A 20,421-nucleotide genomic window follows, 5' to 3' on the forward strand; every position below is an offset into this window, starting at 1 on the left:
TACTACTAGTGTAGTGGGTGAGATTTTTTTTTTATAAATCTTACCTACATGATGTGGAGAAGATCTGTAGTGGAAATTGACCAACCTTGTGTATTTTTCATCTGCAACATGTATATTTCCGCTCTGTATTTGCACTTGGGATTTCACTCTTTCTTAGGCCGGTTTCACATGTCAGTGGCTCCGGTACGTGAGGTGACAGTTTCCTCACGTACCGGAGCCACTGACACACGTAGACGCATTAAAATCAATGCATCTGTGCAGATGTTATTGATTTTTTGCGGACCGTGTCTCCGTGTGCCAAACACGGAGACATGTCAGTGTTCGTGGGAGCGCACGTATTACACGGAAGCATTAAAGTCAATGGGTCCATGTAAAACACGTACTGCACATGGACGTTGTCCGTGTGCAGTCCGTGTGCCGTGCAGGAGACAGCGCTCCAGTAAGCGCTGTCCCCCCCACATGGTGCTGAAGCCACGATTCATATCTTCTGTGAAGCAGCGTTTGCTGTAAAGAAGATATGAATAATCCATTTTTTGTGGTTTTTCATGTATAAAATAAAGGTCCATGTCCCCACCCCCTGTGCGCCCCCCCGCTGTTCTTAAAAAACTCACCCAGCTCCCTCGTTGGCTGTCGCTGCTTCCTGTCCTGGCCGCACCTTCTACTGTATGCGGTCACGTGGGGCCGCCGATTACAGTCATGAATATGCAGCTCCACCTCCCATAGGGGTGGAGCCGCATATTCATTACTGTAAATGAGCGGCCCCACGTGACCGCATACAGTAGAAGGTGCGGCCAGGACAGGAAGCAGCGACAGCCAACGAGGGAGCTGGGTGAGTATTTTAAGAACAGCGGGGGGCGCACAGGGGGTGGGAGGGCGGTGGGCACATAGATCTTTATTTTAAACACGATTATTCATATCTTCTCTACAGCAAACGCTGCTGCAGGGAAGATATGAATCATGGCTTCAGCACCAGATGCTGGTGCGTGTGGTACCCAGCACCATGCGTGTGGTACCCAGTGGGCACATGGGCGGCACACGTGTGCCGCACGTGTGCCACACTGATGTGCCACAGAAACACACTGGCACACGGACACGGATAATTTATCTGGACGTGTGGGACAGCCCTTATGCACACAGTATGATCAGTGGTGCATCAGTAGCATTTCTGCAGCAGGGCTGCCAAACAGAGAATAATTGCTAAAAATAGAGAACAGGAAGGTGCACAGAGTGTTAGCTGGGGTCCGTATGAAGCCTACCGCTGACTTGTAAAAGCATGCTGGTGCCCTGCTGTGACACTAATTGTGGAGCAGCACATAAGAGGTGGAGGAATGTGGACATAACTTTTTGGGGCATCTAGAGGACCTGTCAGGGACTGTAGCAGTGTCAAAAAAAAGGTAAAGTCCACAGAGTGAGGTGAGCTCCAGAAGGAAGTTTTAGGACCCTGAGCGACTGATGCTGGACGATCATCTCACACTCCTATGACAATAATGAGTCCACACTGTAACTGTAGAGTGAGTGCACTTCAGGACCATATGAGCTGATAATTTATGGTTGAAACCCTCTCCTACTTAAAGGGGATGTTACAGCACAAAATGGCTGTACAAACATCACACAAATAAAAATCATACTGTTAGTGTCCAAATCTGTTGCTGTGTTTGCTACTTGTTTTCCATCTATCTCCTCACCCTATTCTTTAAATATATATTCTCAAGTTTGGAATTTATCCCCTATCCATAACCAGATCGCTCAGAGTCTTACCACTGGAAACTCACCAATCCGGAGAATCACAGTTCTGCACACTGTCATTCCATTTTTTGTAATGGGACTGCTGGAAATAGCCGAGTGCTGTGCTGCAATAAGCTGGGCTGTGGCCCTCTCATACTAATGCATATATCAGATGTGAGCATGATCAGTGGTGCATTAACATGTGGATCTTCAGAGCACTGGTTCTTGGAATCAATGGGATCTCAGTGATCAGGAAGTCATCCCCTATACATAGCTTTACTGGAGCCAAAGGAAGGAGGACATAGCTATGAAACTATGAACTGTTATTAATAGCCTGGGAACATTTAAGGATATTACCCTTTTTCCCAGATTATTAACATCAGCCCCCAGCCATGGGCTTTTTCTCTGCTGGATATGAAAACTATGCCGGAGCCTACGCCATTTTTTTATTTAATTCTTTATTTTACACAGGAGAAACACAGCAGATGCTGAATACCACTCTCATCATTGTCGCCTGGTCTCAATGATCTGAGGGAGACCAAGCAACAATGATGAGAGCTGTCTTCACTACCCGGCACCTGGGTTCAGCACAGACTGTACTGCTTTCCCAGTTGCCAAAACGTGTCACATGGACTGCACACGGATGCCATATGCATGGGAAACATGGACAGCAAGCAGACACACGGATGTCACATATGTACATACCGATGGCACACGGACACGGATCTCACCAATCCTGTTTTATTCCTGTACAGGAATCACCAGAATGTGTGAAGGAGGCTTAAATATTTCCCCAAAAGCTATATCTCAATCAGCTTAGATACTCCTGCTCCATAATATGCTGCCCATAGAATGCATAACATTTCTGAAATGACAGGTTCCCTTTAAGGAGACATGGTTAGCAGAGAATGAATATTCAAATTAAATCCCGCCACCTCGGGGCTTCATGGTGGAGATGATCATTGATATACACATCTCCTCCTGTTTGATTTCCTTCACTCTCCACCCCCTCTTTTTTGATTGACAGCTCTGGCTTCATAGGGTCAGATAATGGCAGAGAGAGATGGAAACCAAGCAGGAGGGAAGGTGTATATAAATGGTTGGACCTCCCATGAAGCACTGAGTGCCTGTACTTGGTTTCACCAGACATTTTGTGCTGATAGAGTCTTGTTAAGTATTCAAAAATCTCAAGAAACAAATGCAATGCAATATTGAGACACGTTAGCAAAGCATATCTTTTGACAGGCTATAAATCCCATCTTGAGCACTGGGTGGGCACACATAAACCTACAGTGCATTGCGAAAGTATTCAGCTACCTAGAACTTTTCAACCTTTTCCCACATATCATGCTTCAAGCATAAAGATACCAGATGTAATTTTTTGGTGAAGAATCAACAACAAGTGGAACACAATTGTGAAGTTGATTGAAATTTATTGCTTATTTTAAATTTTTGTGGAAAATCAAAAACTGAAAAGTGGGGCTTACAATATTATTTGGCCCCTTTAACTTAATAATTTGTTGCACCACTTTTTGCTGGGATTACAGCTGCAAGTCGCTTGGGGTATGTCTCTTTCAGTTTTGTATGTCGAGAGACTGAAATTCTTGCCCATTCCTCCTTGGCAAACAACTTGAGCTCAGTGAGATTTGATGGAGATCGTTTGTGAACAGCAATTTTCAGCTCTTTCCACAGATTCTCGATTGGATTGAGGTCTGGACTTTGACTTGGCCATTCTAACACCTGTATATGTTTATTTGTGAACCATTCCATTGTAGATTTTGCTTTTTGTTTGTGATCATTGTCTTGTTGGAAGACAAATCTCCGTCCCAGTCTCGGGTCTCGGGTCAGGTTTTCTTCAAGAATGGTCCTGTATTGGCTCCCTCCATCCTCCCATCAATTTTAACCATCTTCCCTGTCCCTGCTGAAGAAAAGCAGGCCCAAACCATGATGCTGCCACCACCATGTTTGACAGTGTGGGATGGTGTGTTCAGGGTGATGAGCTGTGTTGCTTTTACGCCAAACATATTGTTTGTCATTGTTGCCAAAAAGTTCGGTTTTGGTTTCATCTGACCAGAGCACCTTCTTCCACATGTTTGGTGTGTCTCCCAGGTAGATTGTTGCAAACTTTAAACAACACTTTTTATGGATATCTTTGAGAAATGGCTTTCTTCTTGCCACTCTGCACAAAGTCCAACTGTCCAACCAATTAAAAAAGAAAGGAGAGTCTCCAACAACGTGCCAACCAAAAAAGTAAACCTACCCCTAAAAACATCAATCTTTATTAATCACCTATTAATATACACATAATATATAAAAAATCTAGATAAAAAACATCCCTGTTAGGGACCAAATACCTGAGATAAGGGACACAGCCTATGGGCATTTATATAGAGGCCATTTTTCACCAAAAAAGAACACAATAGAAAAAATCAAGAAAATATGAAAAAATACCAAAAAAACAAAAAAGATGAAAAAAATATAAAAAATGAAAAAGTTATTATGCCTCTTCTGACCCTGATAGGCCCTGAAGTCTGATAACCTTCCTAACAGCGGAGGTTGGCACCCTAAATAGCGATATGGCGCCCCCGCTCCACGGTAGCTGTCCCTTATATCCCTAGGTAGTCCCTGACCATCTAACCCCCACAGACACACAAAAACATATATATGGATAAAGATAGATCCATAGTAACTTCCAAGCACTAATCTATCAACTATATACTATAACTAAAGATTAAAGGCTTAGATAATAACTTGTAGCCCTATATATCTAAACTGGTGCCAGGTCTGCACCCAGTAGAAAGCTAGAACCACCACTAGGCTGCCCTGTATATGTATAATGGCAACAGGTATATTACTAAGCATATCACAAATCTGTTGTCCTACACCTATCCCTCTGCATAAACAGATAGGCTAGAAGTTTATCCATATATCTATAGTTAATCACAGGGATATCGCCACAAAAAACTGTTAGTAGCTGATGGTCTAGTCTGAATTAGTGTCCAATAAATCATTTATGCACCATATATTATCTGTCTTTATAGATAATTTCAGTCAAAAAGATTTTTTTTCATCAAACACCTTAATAGATAAAGTGCTTAGAATGCTATAATTGCACCATATATAAAAAAAACTGTAGCTAATAAAGATTTAACCACTTAGCTCTTTGCTCCTCAAATGTTCCCTCATGACCGCCATGTAGATACATTGGTTCATGTTAACGCTGTACCGACGCGTTTCTCCCCCATCTTATTCGCTCAGGGGGTTCATCAGGGGACTTGACCAATTACTTCACCATAATAGATAATAGAGCAGCATGCAGGAGTCAAGATACTGAGTTGCAAAGTCTGTGCTTAGAACCAAGTGTGCTTAGATGTAATTAAAAACCACATGGTGAAGGGAGGAGTGCTCAGTCAGTAAGCTAACATAGAAATGACAGAAAAACTTTTTTTGTATATTGTATATGGAGGTAGCTCCTCCTGGTATGCACCTATTCACACTAGTTTGGATGTGCCAGTCATTTTTCTGTCAGTTCTATGTTAGCTTACTGACTGAGCAGTCCTCCCTTCACCATGTGGTTTTTAATTACATCTAATCACACTTGGTTCCGGCCAACCCATATATGTAGGCTTTACTGAGAGAGGTGTTCACATTCACCCATGCATACAGACATTAGCCTTCGGTAAGTGTTCCAATTTGGATAGGGAGGTCAGGGACCCATCAGATTAATGAGACCACCTTGACGATGGCTGATGGGCTCACACTATTTGGCCAAATTCTGTGCAAAGCATCTCAAATATTTTTCCTATTGTTCAAAAAGCCATTTTGCTATTCATATTTCATGTATTTCATATTCGACATGCTAGTGTTGAGCATTCCGATACCGCAAGTATCGGGTATCGGACGATATTTGCGGTATCGGAATTCCGATACCGAGTTCCGATATTTTTGCGTTATCGGGAATCAGTATCGGGATCCATATTCATGTGTAAAATAAAGAATAAAAATAAAAAATATTGATATTCTCACCCTCAGACGCGCCCTGGTTGAAACCGCTGTAACCGGCAGTCTCCCCTCCTATGAATGAGCGAGTGAAGGACCTGCAATGACTTCGCGGCTTGTGATTGGTCGCATGAGCGGTCACATGAGCGGTCACGCGACCAATCACAAGCCACGACGTCATCGAAGGTCCTTCACTCGCTCATTCATAAGAGGGGAGACTGCCGGTTACAGCGGTTTCAACCAGGGCGCGTCCGAGGGTGAGTATATCAATATTTTTTATTTTTATTCTTTATTTTACACATGAATATGGATCCCGAAATTGCAAAAATGTCGCCAGGGGCCGTCGGAGGGGTGAGTATATCGATATTTTTTTATTTTTATTCTTTATTTTTTACATGAATATGGATCCCAAGGCCTGAAGGAGAGTTGTCAGACCCTGGGAACCATTACAGGATACCTTCCTATATTTGCGTCCCATTAACTTGTATTGGTATCGGATATCGGTATCGGCGATATCCGATATTTTTCGGATAACTGCCGATACAATCCTATACCGATACTTTCAAATATCAGAAGGTATCGCTCAACACTAGCTTTGGCACGATAGAGTGCAACCTTTTTTTGTTTAAAACTAATTGTTGTCCTATGGACAGACTGTCCCACCTCAGCTGTAGATCTCTGAGGTTCATCCAGAGTGATCATGGGCATCTTGGCTGCATCTCTGATTAGTCTTCTCCTTGTTGAGATGAAATTTTAGAGGGACGGCCGGGTCTTGGTAGATTTTCAGTGGTATGATACTCCTTCCATTTCAATATGATCGCTTGCACAGTGCTCCTTGGGATGTTTAAAGTTTTGGAATCATTTTGTATCTAAACTTCTCCACAGCAGTATCACGGCCCTGCCTCTTGTGTTCCTTGGTCTTCATGATGCTCTCTGTGCTTCAAACAGAACGCTGAGACTATCACAGAGCAGGTGCACTTATACGGAGACTTGATTACACACAGGTGGATTATATTTATCATCATTATGCATTTATTACAACATTGGATCATTCAGAGATCCACAATGAATTTCTGGTGTGAGTTTTCTGCACTCTAAGTAAAGGGACCGAATAATATTGCACGCCTCAATTTTCAGTTTTTGAAAAAATTTAAAATAACCAATAAATTTCGTTCAACGTCACAACTGTGTTCTACTTGTTGTTGATTCTTCACCAAAAATTTACATTTGGTATCTTTATTTTCGAAGCATGACATGTGGGAAAAGGTTGAAAAGTTCCAGTTAGCCGAATACTTTCGCAAGGCACAAATTTAGTAAAAAAAAACAACCCTTATACAATTTATGTTCAATAATCTGGTATGGAGCTGAATATACTTGCATGTATAGTATTTGACTGAGAGTATTCAGTGTCTTCCCCCCCCATTATAGAAAGATTTGTCTGCTACTGGAATAAAATGACATTTTAGACATCACTGAGTGCTATGGAGCTTCTGTCGTTTAATATTAAAAAGAAGCCATATGAATGAGTCAATATTATGTAAGGTGACTTTTGCTACAGAGAAGGTCAATCCTGACGTTTATGTATTAACCATATTTTTTCTTTATGCTAATAAAGACTTAGTGAGAAGGGTTAAGTATTGTGACTTAGTATGCATGCCAGTGTCTCTCAATCGTAACAGGTAGGTTTCATAATATTTGTCAGTTTTCTCTCTCTCTCGGTCACCAAAGGTCAGAAATTTCAGGGATGGTAATTGAATCTTCTTCAATCTGCAAAAAAAAAGTTAAAGCCCCAATGTAAGTGGACATATTGCTGCAGAGGCACTATCATTATGTCAAAGCTGGAGGCTGGCAATACAGCTAGAGTAATAGGATGAGCCAATATAGTTTGGGATTAATTCTACCTACAGTCATCTCTGGCAAAGTCTTTCAATGGCAGCGGGAAATGAAAGAAAATTGCTTCTCAGTTTTATCTTTTTGTGTACCTCTTAGTTCTTCGTGTACATGTCATTTAACGATACTTCGTCATTCAGGTAACCAAACATCAAATGTGAACAAAAATCTCTACACAATGCAACTGTTCATGAGTAATTGAAAAATGTTCTTTTTGCTTACTGTTTCCAGGGTAACACGTGCATTATTCTTCACCAGATACACCTCACTGTACTACATACAGTACGTGGGAGAGTCACCTACTATGTGAGCAGCGATTCTAAACAGAACTATGACAAGACATGCCATATATACATGTTATCACTGCTAGGTTTATCTTACACTGTCATCCCACTGTATGCTTTATAATACTTCTGAATATCATTCTACAGACAATCCCTGAACCACATTGGTGCTTTTTTTGGTTAATACTTTTTTTCTCTGTACTGTGGAGAGAAAAACTATTTACAGGACCTCACCATCAGAAGGATTGTGACCAGACTTGTCTCTAACAACTTTTTCAATAGTGTCATTAGGCAATGGTCTGCCTAAATTATACACATACCATTTAAAGGGAATCTGTCTTCAGGTCTTTGCCACCTAATCTGAGAGCAGCATAATGTAGAGACAAAGACCCTGACAACAGCAATGTGCCACTTAATGGGCTGCTTAATGTAGTTTTGATAAGATCACTGTTTTATCAGAAGAGATTATCATTAGATGACTAGTAATCTTGCAGCCAGGTAGTCAAGCATAGTCTTAGCTTCCGTATAACCCCTCCTCCACTGCTGATTGGCAGCTTTCTGTGTACATGCGCAGAAACCTGCCAATCAGTGGTGTGGGCGGGGTTATACAGAGCTCAGCATTCAGAGAACTGCTAGATCTGCAGCAGAGAAAATAGTGTTTTTATCAAAAAGACAGCAAGCAGCTCCGCAAATTACACATGATGGGGTAGCAAAAAACTGGTGTCAAATTCCATTGAATTGTGTAATTAGTATGGGCAACAGGGAATAATAAACACTATTAATGCAAGTCATCTTGGCCAAGAAGTGCCAAGGTCATTGATGGTCTTAGATAGTCATTATTAAATTCTGCTCACATTGACCTTTTGCTCTTGCTTTTCTGTAATTTCTCATGGGAATCATTATGCCTAATTATCTGAATAAAACAGAGTTAAATACTGCATTAGATAGTCATCATTAGCCAAGTTTTTCTTCGCATTGAGCTTTTTCCCTTGTTAGCTGGTAAACACACATGTATTATCTGAGAATATAGCAATCGATATGTTGCTTTCAGTTTTGTATGCTAACTGCATTCACAGTATATATCTAAGCACTGTTTCAGAGCCACTACACTGTTAGGCTTGAGTTATAGATTTCTAGCAAAATATGATTGAAAGACTGTAGATACATATTTTATATCCACAAAGATAAAGAAAGAATAAAACAAAAGTAGTTTATGCTGAGAAATTAGTGCTCTCTATGATGACTTTCGAGTCTTCCAACATTCCAACAGATTGATTTCTTCATACTTTCCATTAGAATTCAGCATTTTGTTTTCACAGTGGTTAAATGGGACATGTCACCAGGACAAAAGTGGCCAGTTTTTACTCTCATTATATTCCCATTGATCAGCTGTTTTTTTATTCTTTTAAATCTGCCATATGGTTCCAGAGATATGGACCTTTTTATTCAATGTCTCTTTTTACCATCTCTGCAGATTAGTCTAAAGTCATGCCGCAAAAAATCTGTCCCGTTGGTAAAGACCATATAAATTTGTAATAAATAAAAAAGTCCATACGTCTAGAGCTGCATGGCTGGTTTAAAATAATCAAATACACAAGAAAAAAATTGGTCACGGAAGCAGCGGGAATAAAGTAAGAACAAAACCTGTCTCCCTATGACCTGGTGAAAGATCCTCTTTAAATGTAATTTATACCCAATAATGCGGTGGTTCAGAAACAAAGACAGCATCTTATGCTTCACGTACTCAACCTGTCTAGCAATGTACTACCATGTGCAAATGCTTGTAATGAAGAATTTTGCATTCAGAAACTTCTTTTTGCTGTTGCAAGATTGTTTCAATGTGTAGATATGAGATAGTAGTGCTATTGTTGCATCAAATACTTACCTATGTAATTGCATTGATTGGCCATATAATGGGTCTATGCCGTGACCAGAGAGAAACAACACAGGGTCCCTATTCAAAAATAGCTTACGGCTCCTTTATTCTCCAATAGCTTATCACAGAGCACATACTGTACTGTGTTCCTAAAGCAATCCAACAGTACTTGAGAACTATGAAATTCACACCTAACATGCAATGTCATGGCCAATATCATAAATTCAAGCCTAACATGCAATGTCATGGCCAATAGCATAAATTCAAACCTAACATGCAATGTCATGGACAAGAGCATAAATTCAAACCTAACATGCAATGTCATGGACAAGAGCATAAATTCAAACCTAACATGTAATGTCATGGCCAATAGCATGCTACTTACTGGACCCCTTTACCTAAGTGGCCTCTGTTCAACTACTTGTTGCGCATATAGAGTGCCATCATTTTTGTGTGCAAGTATCTATGTATTGCTTTCTCTCTTTTCCTGTTTCATTTATGTGTGCAAAAGTATTCCTTATGCCTAAAATTTGAAACAGAGAATCTTTTCACTAAATAAATATATGTTCTGTCTGTCATCTATCAATCATTGAACCATCCCATGGAACATTACATACTATTTTATTTATGAAAGTGAAAGGATGTCTCAATCGCCGTCAAATAAAGACTGATCACTGCAATTGTGTTCCCAATTGCGACATTGCTGTGATACGTGGACACACATGAAAGCAGAGTATCTAAGGATCAGATATGAATAAATGGATAGATTCACAATTTCTTGGAATGTCATAATATGAGTTTTGTGAAGCAACATGAAATAAACCTAGGGTTATTCTCAGGTGGTGAATCTAGCAGCACACTGATTTGCAAAGTCCTTATTCCCTTGTTGATGGGGGTTGACACTCCTCCTTGGTTAACAGTTCTGCTTCAGTAGCTTCTTCCTACTGGTTAGATTATGCTATTGATACATATCAATAATCTGTCAGTCACTGTTCTGAAATCTATTCAATTATCACTATATTTCCATATAAAGATAACAGTGCCTTTGAACATGCATGGCTCAAGACAAAACTGCTGGGGTCCAGGGGATTATGATTTTGCAGAACTGATAACAGGTCAGGAGCAGTTGGCAGGGACTAGGAGGGAGATCAGAAGCTAATCAATGAGCTGGAGAGAGCTGACTGGGATCTCAGGAGTTAACTCCTCAGCCTGAATGTAACTATTGTGCATTTATCTGTTTGAGCAGCACTAGCATAGTCAAGTTTCACCTTATTCTTGTAAACAAAACTGATTCAGTTCACTGCAGCAAGCAAAAAGCTTATAAATGGGTATGGTTTTCCATCAAAATTCCATTATAGATGTGCCGATCTTTTTATTTAGAAATAATTTAGCTGAAATTACAAAAAAACACTTCCCATAACATGCAAATTCATCAACAGAACTCAATAGTACTGATCATGTGTCCTTTATAACACCTAATTGCTTCGATTCACATAAATGAAACTTATACTGTGTATCTAGCAAATTCAAAACTATGTGAATAATTCACATTTATATAAAATACTAAATTGGTTGGGGTTAACAGTATTGTGTAGGATTAAAAATAAAACGAAAGCCCCTTTCAGGTGCTGTTTGACATTATACTGAAAAAAGGCAGAGACGTTTACCTGCCCAGGCCTCAAAACAAATGCACTAACAGGGCGCAGTGGACCCAATTAAAGATGGCAGCTACACAGGTGCAGTAATACCGATGAGACAGCCAACCTACAATCAGGGGACCTAAAACACATGGGCCACTTGCACAGTGAACAAGTCTGTAGGAACATGTTCACACACCACCAAAAAACTTGTTGACATAAAAGAGCACAGCGAGGTCAAAAATACTCTGTTGTAAAAAAGTCACAGTAAATAAGCAAGTGCTAGTCAAAATATGAAAAAAATACAGGGTATTTAGTTAATACGTTTTTTTGCAAAAAAATGTATATTAAGCTGCTCCACCAATCGCCAAGGTATACCCATAATAGAGCAGTCCTATCTAATGTATATAATCCCTATCTGATGTATTTAAAAACCTGACACTACCTTGAAAACCTTATTCATCATCATGTATGAGGCGATGTTCCTACATTGCATTTTTGCAGCATTTTTTAAACAGATTAAAAGCAGTATTTTATATTATCAACAAAAAGATATGAGATTTCAGAAATCTCACACGCTTGCCTTCTTTTCTAGACTCACTTGGAAAACAGCATTTTTTTATATCGTCAGTAAGTCAATTCTTTTAGCATTTTTTTCGCTCACTTTTATTCACTCACAAAAAGAAAAGAAAAAGTGAAGAATACTGCAAAAAGGCTGCTAAAAAACACATAAGAATGCTGTAAAAATCCTGAAAAATTAGCATTTTGAATCTACCTGAGGAAGGTATCTGTCCGCTGCCGAAACGCGTAGTGGTTAAATAAAAGGTTTACCACTAATCTATTGCAGTGTGCTCAATAGCCATAGCGCTCCTTAAATTTACCACATACATATTTTTCCCAAAAAACGCTGATGTTCCCTTAAGGGATTGTGGCTGGAGCAGCTGGGGGCCATAGAGTTCATCTCCAGAAAACAGGACCTGAAGTGACGTCACATCCTGTATAGTGGCATCACAGGACTGGATCTTGTGCCCGTGTGACCAGACCAGGAGGCACAGCACAGGAGCAGTCCCAGAGCAACAGAGCAGGAGTGCATGGAGAGGTCCGCTACCGGAGTTGTGCAGGGGTGCACAGCCCTTCCAGGTGAGAGGCTAATCCCCCCACCTTTCATTGAAACATCCCAATTAAACCACCTGGTGCTTTTCATGCTGCGCTCTTCCATGTTTATTGTTCTAAGAGAGCAGGTTTTGGCTGCGGAAAGAAAAAAAACCCTAAGCAAAAATGCTGCAGGTGAACATAGGCTAAGTGTTTTTATTATGACGTCTTTAACATAATTTTTGGAGAACTAGTAATTAGGAAACCTCGTTATTTATGTGACAGCTCATCTATAATCATATATACTCTAATTTACATGTAATTAATTTAAAACTGTAACTCAATTAAATTTTTGATATTCAGATCAAGTATTCTGCAGTTATTTCAAAGTCTGCCTAGCATATGACTTTTGTATTACATTTATAGTGGGAGTCTTGTTGAATATTTGGGGAGCTTCCCTGCTCCTAGTTTTACACTTATCAGCAGCCGTCTTGATTTTTTTTCTCGGCGCCGCTCTGCTCGGTCTCCAGCAGTTTGTGACCTGCCGGGTCGCTGCAGTGTTTGCTGGGTGATACAGATGTCACAATTCTATCTAAGTCTATGAGAGCCAGAATGAGGGCAGAACGAGAACGGTCTCCTAGACTTAAGGTACCTTCACACTAAACGATATCGCTAGCGATCCGTGACGTTGCAGCGTCCTCGCTAGCGATATCGTTCAGTTTGACACGCAGCAGCGATCAGAATCCTGCTGTGATGTCGTTGGTCGGGGCTAGAAGGCCAGAACTTTCTTTGGTCGCTGGCTCTCCCGCTGACATCGCTGAATCGGCGTGTGTGACACCGATTCAGCGATGTCTTCGCTGGTAACCAGGGTAAACATCGGGTTACTAAGCGCAGGGCTGCGCTTAATAACCCGATGTTTACCCTGGTTACCATCCTAAAAGTAAAAAAAACAAACACTACATACTTACCTTCAGCTGCCTGTCCCCTCGCCGTCAGCTTTCCTGCACTCACTGTGAGCACAGCGGCCGCAAAGCAGAGCGTTGACGTCACCGCTCTGCTTTCCGGCCGCTGTGCTCACAGCCAGTACAGAGAAGCACAGCGCCGGGGACAGACAGCGGAAGGTAAGTATGAAGCGTTTGTTTTTTTTTACTTTTAGGATGGTAACCAGGGTAAACATCGGGTTACTAAGCGCGGCCCTGCGCTTAGTAACCCGATGTTTACCCTGGTTACCGGGGACCTCGGGATCGTTGGAGAACTATCTGTGTGACAGCTCTCCAGCGACCAAACAGCGATGCTGCAGCGATCCGGATCGTTGCCGGTATCGCTGCAGTGTCTGTTGTGAATTCTGTGGCTGAATTCACTCCTGTGGTCACAAGTGGTATTGCAGCCTCTGGGCTTCCTCCCTCAGGTGTTTTGGTGAGCTCGTTGGCTGCCTTGCTATTTAACTCCACCTGAGTCTGTCTTCCTTGCTCCTTGTCAATGTTCCAGTGTTGGATCTGAGCTACTGCATCTTTCCTGTGGCCTGCTGCTCTGCTAGATAAGTGTTACTTTGTTTTTGTTTCGTTTTTTTCTGTCCAGCTGTGCTATTCTCTTTTGCTGGAAGCTCTGAGACGCAAAGGGTGCACCGCCGTGCCGTTAGTTCGGCACGGTGGGTCTTTTTGCCCCCCTTTGCGTGGTTCTGCTTTAGGGTTTTTTGTAGACTGCATAGTTCTCTTTGCTATCCTCGTTCTGTCTAGAATATCGGGCCTCACTTTGCTGAATCTATTTCATTCCTACGTTTTGTCTTTTCATCTTGCTAACAGTCATTATATGTGGGGGGCTGCCTGTTCCTTTGGGGTGTTTCTCTGAGGCAAGTCAGGCTTGTATTTCTATCTTCAGGCTAGTCAGCTCCTCAGGCAGTGCCGAGTTGCATAGGTAGTGTTAGGCGCAATCCACTGCTGCTTTTAGTTGTGTGAGGATAGGTTCAGGTATTGCAGTCTGCAGAGATTCCACGTCTCAGAGCTTGTTCTATTGTTTTTGGGTTATTGCCATATCACTGTATGTGCGCTGAATACTGCACACTGTGTTGCCTGATAGCACAGCATAACAGTACAAGGAGCCAAACCAATGATTCTCAATAGAGGGAAAAAAGAAGTCCTGACATCATTTTTTTTTTCCTCAGCTCTGTCTTCAGTTTTTTTTGTTTTTTTTTTCCCCTAGACATTAGAGTGCTTCAGGACACAGCTGTGGACATGGATATTCAGGCTCTGTGCTCCTCAATGGATAATCTCGTTATAAATGTACAAAAGATTCAAGATACAATTGATCAGAAATCTATGCTAGAACCAAGAATTCCTATTCCTGATTTGTTTTTTGGTGACAGAACTAAGTTCCTGAGCTTCAAAAATAATTGTAAGCTATTTCTGGCCTTGAAACCTCATTCTTCTGGTAATCCTATTCAACAGGTTTTGATTATTATTTCTTTTTTGCACGGCGACCCTCAAGACTGGGCGTTTCTCTTGCGCCAGGAGACCCTGCATTGAGTAATGTTGATGCGTTTTTCCAGGCGCTTGGATTGCTTTACGATGAGCCTAATTCAGTGGATCAGGCTGAGAAAAATTTGCTGGCTTTATGCCAGGGTCAGGATGATGTAGAAGTATATTGTCAGAAATTTAGGAAGTGGTCAGTACTCACTCTGTGGAATGAATCTGCACTGGCGGCTTGGTTCAGAAAGGGTCTCTCTGAAGCTCTTAAGGATGTCATGGTGGGATTTCCTATGCCTGCTGGTTTGAATGAGTCTATGTCCTTGGCCATTCAGATCGGTCGTCGCTTACGCGAGCGTAAATCTGTGCACCATCTGGCGGTATTGTCTGAGAGTAAACCTGAGCCTATGCAGTGCGACAGGACTATGACTAAAGTTGAACGGCAAGAACACAGACGTCTGAACAGGCTGTGTTTCTACTGTGGTGATTCCACTCATGCTATTTCTAATTGTCCTAAGCACACTAGGCGGTTCGATAGCTCTGCCGTCATTGGTACTGTACAGTCCAAATTCCTTCTGTCCATTACCTTGATATGCTCTTTGTCATCGTATTCTGTCATGGCGTTTGTGGATTCAGGCGCTGCCCTGAATCTGATGGATTTGGATTATGCTAAACGTTGTGGATTTTTCTTGGAGCCTTTGCGGTGTCCTATTCCGTTGAGAGGAATTGATGCTACACCTTTGGCCAAGAATAAGCCTCAGTACTGGGCCCAGCTGACCATGTGCATGGCTCCTGCACATCAGGAAGTTATTCGCTTTCTGGTACTGCATAATCTGCATGATGTGGTCGTGTTGGGGTTGCCATGGCTACAAACCCATAATCCAGTATTAGATTGGAACTCTATGTCGGTAACCAGCTGGAGTTGTCAGGGAGTACATGGTGATGTTCCATTTTTGTCTATTTCGTCATCCACCCCTTCTGAGGTCCCAGAGTTCTTTTCTGATTATCAGGATGTATTTGAAGAGCCCAAGTCTGATGCCCTACCTCCGCATAGGAATTGTGATTGTGCTATCAATTTGATTCCTGGTAGTAAATTCCCTAAGGGTCGTTTATTTAATTTGTCCGTGCCTGAACACACCGCTATGCGCAGTTATGTGAAAGAATCCCTGGATAAGGGACATATTCGCCCATCGTCATCACCATTGGGAGCAGGGTTCTTTTTTGTAGCCAAAAAGGATGGTTCGCTAAGACCGTGTATTGATTACCGCCTTCTTAATAAGATCACTGTTAAGTTTCAGTATCCCTTGCCATTGATATCTGACTTGTTTGCTCGGATTAAGGGGGCTAGTTGGTTTACTAAGATTGATCTTCGTGGTGCGTATAATCTGGTGAGAATCAGGCAGGGAGATGAATGGAAAACGGCATTTAATATGCCCGAGGGTCATTTTGAGTATCTGGTGATGCCGTTCGGACTTGCCAATGCTCCATCTGTTTTTCAGTCTTTTATGCATGACATTTTCCGTGAGTATCTGGATAAATTCCTGATTGTTTACTTGGATGACATTTTGATCTTCTCTGATGATTGGGAGTCTCATGTGAAGCAAGTCAGAATGGTTTTCCAGGTACTGCGTGCTAATTCCTTGTTCGTGAAGGGATCAAAGTGTCTCTTCGGTGTGCAGAAAGTTTCATTTTTGGGGTTCATCTTTTCCCCTTCTACTATCGAGATGGATCCGGTTAAGGTCCAGGCCATCCAGGATTGGACTCAGCCTACATCTCTGAAAAGTCTGCAGAAATTCCTGGGTTTTGCTAATTTTTATCGTCGCTTCATCTGTAATTTTTCTAGCATTGCCAGACCATTGACCGATTTGACCAAGAAGGGTGCTGATTTGGTTAATTGGTCTTCTGCTGCCGTGGAAGCTTTTCAGGAGTTGAAGCGTCGTTTTTGCTGTGCCCCTGTGTTGTGTCAACCAGATGTTTCTCTTCCGTTCCAGGTCGAGGTTGATGCTTCTGAGATTGGAGCAGGGGCGGTTTTGTCACAGAGAGGTTCTGGTTGCTCAGTGTTGAAACCATGTGCTTTCTTTTCCAGGAAATTTTCTGCTGCTGAGCGTAATTATGATGTGGGCAACCGAGAGTTGCTGGCCATGAAGTGGGCATTCGAGGAGTGGCGTCATTGGCTTGAGGGAGCTAAGCATCGCGTGGTGGTATTGACTGATCATAAGAATCTTACTTATCTCGAGTCTGCCAAGCGCTTGAATCCTAGACAGGCCCGTTGGTCGTTATTTTTTGCTCGTTTTGATTTTGTGATTTCGTACCTTCCGGGCTCTAAAAATGTGAAGGCGGATGCTCTGTCTAGGAGTTTTGTGCCCGACTCTCCGGGGTTATCTGAGCCGGCGAGTATCCTCAAGGAAGGAGTCATTGTGTCTGCCATCTCTCCTGATTTGCGGAGAGTGTTGCAGAAATTTCAGGCTAATAAACCTGATCGTTGTCCGGCCGAGAAACTGTTCGTCCCTGATAGGTGGACTAATAAAGTTATCACTGAACTTCATTGTTCGGTGCTGGCTGGTCATCCAGGAATCTTTGGTACCAGAGAGTTAGTGGCTAGATCCTTCTGGTGGCCATCTCTGTCACGGGATGTGCGTGCTTTTGTGCAGTCCTGTGGGATTTGTGCTAGGGCTAAGCCCTGCTGTTCACGTGCCAGTGGGTTGCTTTTGCCCTTGCCGGTCCCGAAGAGGCCTTGGACACATATTTCGATGGATTTCATTTCTGACCTTCCCGTTTCTCAAAAGATGTCGGTCATTTGGGTGGTCTGTGATCGCTTTTCTAAAATGGTCCATCTGGTGTCCTTGGTTAAATTGCCTTCCTCCTCTGATTTGGTGCCTTTGTTCTTCCAGCATGTGGTTCGTTTGCATGGCATTCCTGAGAATATTGTTTCTGACAGAGGTTCCCAGTTTGTCTCGAGGTTCTGGCGAGCCTTTTGTGGTAGGATGGGCATTGACCTATCTTTTTCCTCGGCCTTCCATCCTGAGACTAATGGCCAGACCGAACGAACCAATCAGACCTTGGAAACATATCTGAGATGTTTTGTTTCTGCTGACCAGGATGATTGGGTGTCATTTTTGCCGTTGGCTGAGTTCGCCCTTAATAATCGGGCCAGCTCGGCTACCTTGGTCTCTCCATTTTTCTGCAATTCTGGGTTCCATCCTCGTTTCTCTTCAGGACAGGTTGAGTCTTCGGACTGTCCTGGTGTGGATTCTGTGGTGGACAGGTTGCAGCTGATCTGGACTCAGGTAGTGGACAATTTGACCTTGTCCCAGGAGAAGGCTCAGCTTTTCGCTAATCGTAGACGCCGTGTGGGTCCCAGACTTCGTGTTGGGGATCTGGTTTGGTTATCTTCTCGTCATATTCCTATGAAGGTTTCCTCTCCTAAATTTAAACCTCGTTTTATTGGTCCGTATAGGATTTCTGAGATTCTCAATCCGGTGTCTTTTCGTCTGACCCTCCCAGACTCCTTTTCCATACATAATGTATTCCATAGGTCGTTGTTGAGAAGATATGTGGCACCTATGGTTCCATCTGTGGAGCCTCCTGCCCCTGTTTTGGTGGAGGGGGAATTGGAGTATATTGTGGAGAAAATTTTGGATTCTCGTGTCTCTAGACGGAAACTCCAGTATCTGGTCAAATGGAAGGGTTATGCTCAGGAGGATAATTCCTGGGTTTTTGCCTCTGATGTCCATGCCCCAGATCTTGTTCGTGCCTTTCATGTGGCTCATCCTAGTCGGCCTGGGGGTTCTGGTGAGGGTTCAGTGACCCCTCCTCAAGGGGGGAGGTACTGTTGTGAATTCTGTGGCTGAATTCACTCCTGTGGTCACAAGTGGTATTGCAGCCTCTGGCTTCCTCCCTCAGGTGTTTTGGTGAGCTCGTTAGCTGCCTTGCTATTTAACTCCACCTGAGTCTGTCTTCCTTGCTCCTTGTCAATGTTCCAGTGTTGGATCTGAGCTACTGCATCTTTCCTGTGGCCTGCTGCTCTGCTAGATAAGTGTTACTTTGTTTTTGTTTCGGTTTTTTCTGTCCAGCTGTGCTATTCTCTTTTGCTGGAAGCTCTGAGACGCAAAGGGTGCACCGCCGTGCCGTTAGTTCGGCACGGTGGGTCTTTTTGCCCCCCTTTGCGTGGTTCTGCTTTAGGGTTTTTTGTAGACTGCATAGTTCTCTTTGCTATCCTCGCTCTGTCTAGAATATCGGGCCTCACTTTGCTGAATCTATTTCATTCCTACGTTTTGTCTTTTCATCTTGCTAACAGTCATTATATGTGGGGGGCTGCCTGTTCCTTTGGGGTGTTTCTCTGAGGCAAGTCAGGCTTGTATTTCTATCTTCAGGCTAGTCAGCTCCTCAGGCAGTGCCGAGTTGCATAGGTAGTGTTAGGCGCAATCCACTGCTGCTTTTAGTTGTGTGAGGATAGGTTCAGGTATTGCAGTCTGCAGAGATTCCACGTCTCAGAGCTTGTTCTATTGTTTTTGGGTTATTGCCATATCACTGTATGTGCGCTGATTACTGCACACTGTGTTGCCTGATAGCACAGCATAACAAGCGTCGTTTAGTGTGAAGCTACCTTTACACTGAGCACTTGTGACCGTTACCTCTGACTACCAGTCAGTCAGAAATTGTGGTCACAAGATTGGGCCGCGGGACCAGAGCGACATAATAAAAAATGAAGATGATAGAGGGTTAGAATAAGATTGGGAGCAAGGAACTTACATTAGTAGCAACACTCCGGGGCTCAAAAAAAAAACCTCTGGAATGGTGTTTTAATAGAAAAATGAGCATTATATTTCCTTGCAAACTCGTGTATGTCCTGGCCAGATCCGATAGACTCTGTTATACTCGAATAGGTCCATTGGGCACCATCGGTGTCTGTTCTGTCACAACTCTAGGTTTTCATTATGAATGGAAATCATAATCCAGATGGGAATAAACCCCCTATACACAAAACAATGTGGATGTAGAAATATTGACCTTGTCATGTAACTTTAATTTTATGCTTTTGTAAAACATTTGACATTTATTTTTCTACTAGATGGCAGCCCGATTCTAAAGAATCGGGAGTCTAGAATCCATATATACTTGAAATTCGGCAGGAGCTTGAAGAGCAACGTCACTGGGCCCGCCTCCACGCAGTAGAAACTTGCTGTGAGGTAAAAATTCAAAAATCACACCAAAATGGCGGGCGGAGTGTGTCACAGTACAGCACGTTTCTGATTGGTCGCTCGCAGCAGGCGGCAACCAATCAGACACTGGACACTGTTGACGTCACTTATCTCCGGACATTAGCTCCGGACATTAGCTCCGGACATTAGCTCCGGACAGGAAGTTGGCACAAATTGCAGGAAGTAGTATTCTAGGCAATTATATATTAGATATATGCAGTGACATGTAAGAGTTTGGGCACCTCTGGTCAAAAT

Source organism: Ranitomeya imitator, chromosome 5 (genome assembly GCF_032444005.1).
Source record: "Ranitomeya imitator isolate aRanImi1 chromosome 5, aRanImi1.pri, whole genome shotgun sequence".
Classification (NCBI taxonomy): Eukaryota; Metazoa; Chordata; class Amphibia; order Anura; family Dendrobatidae; genus Ranitomeya; species Ranitomeya imitator.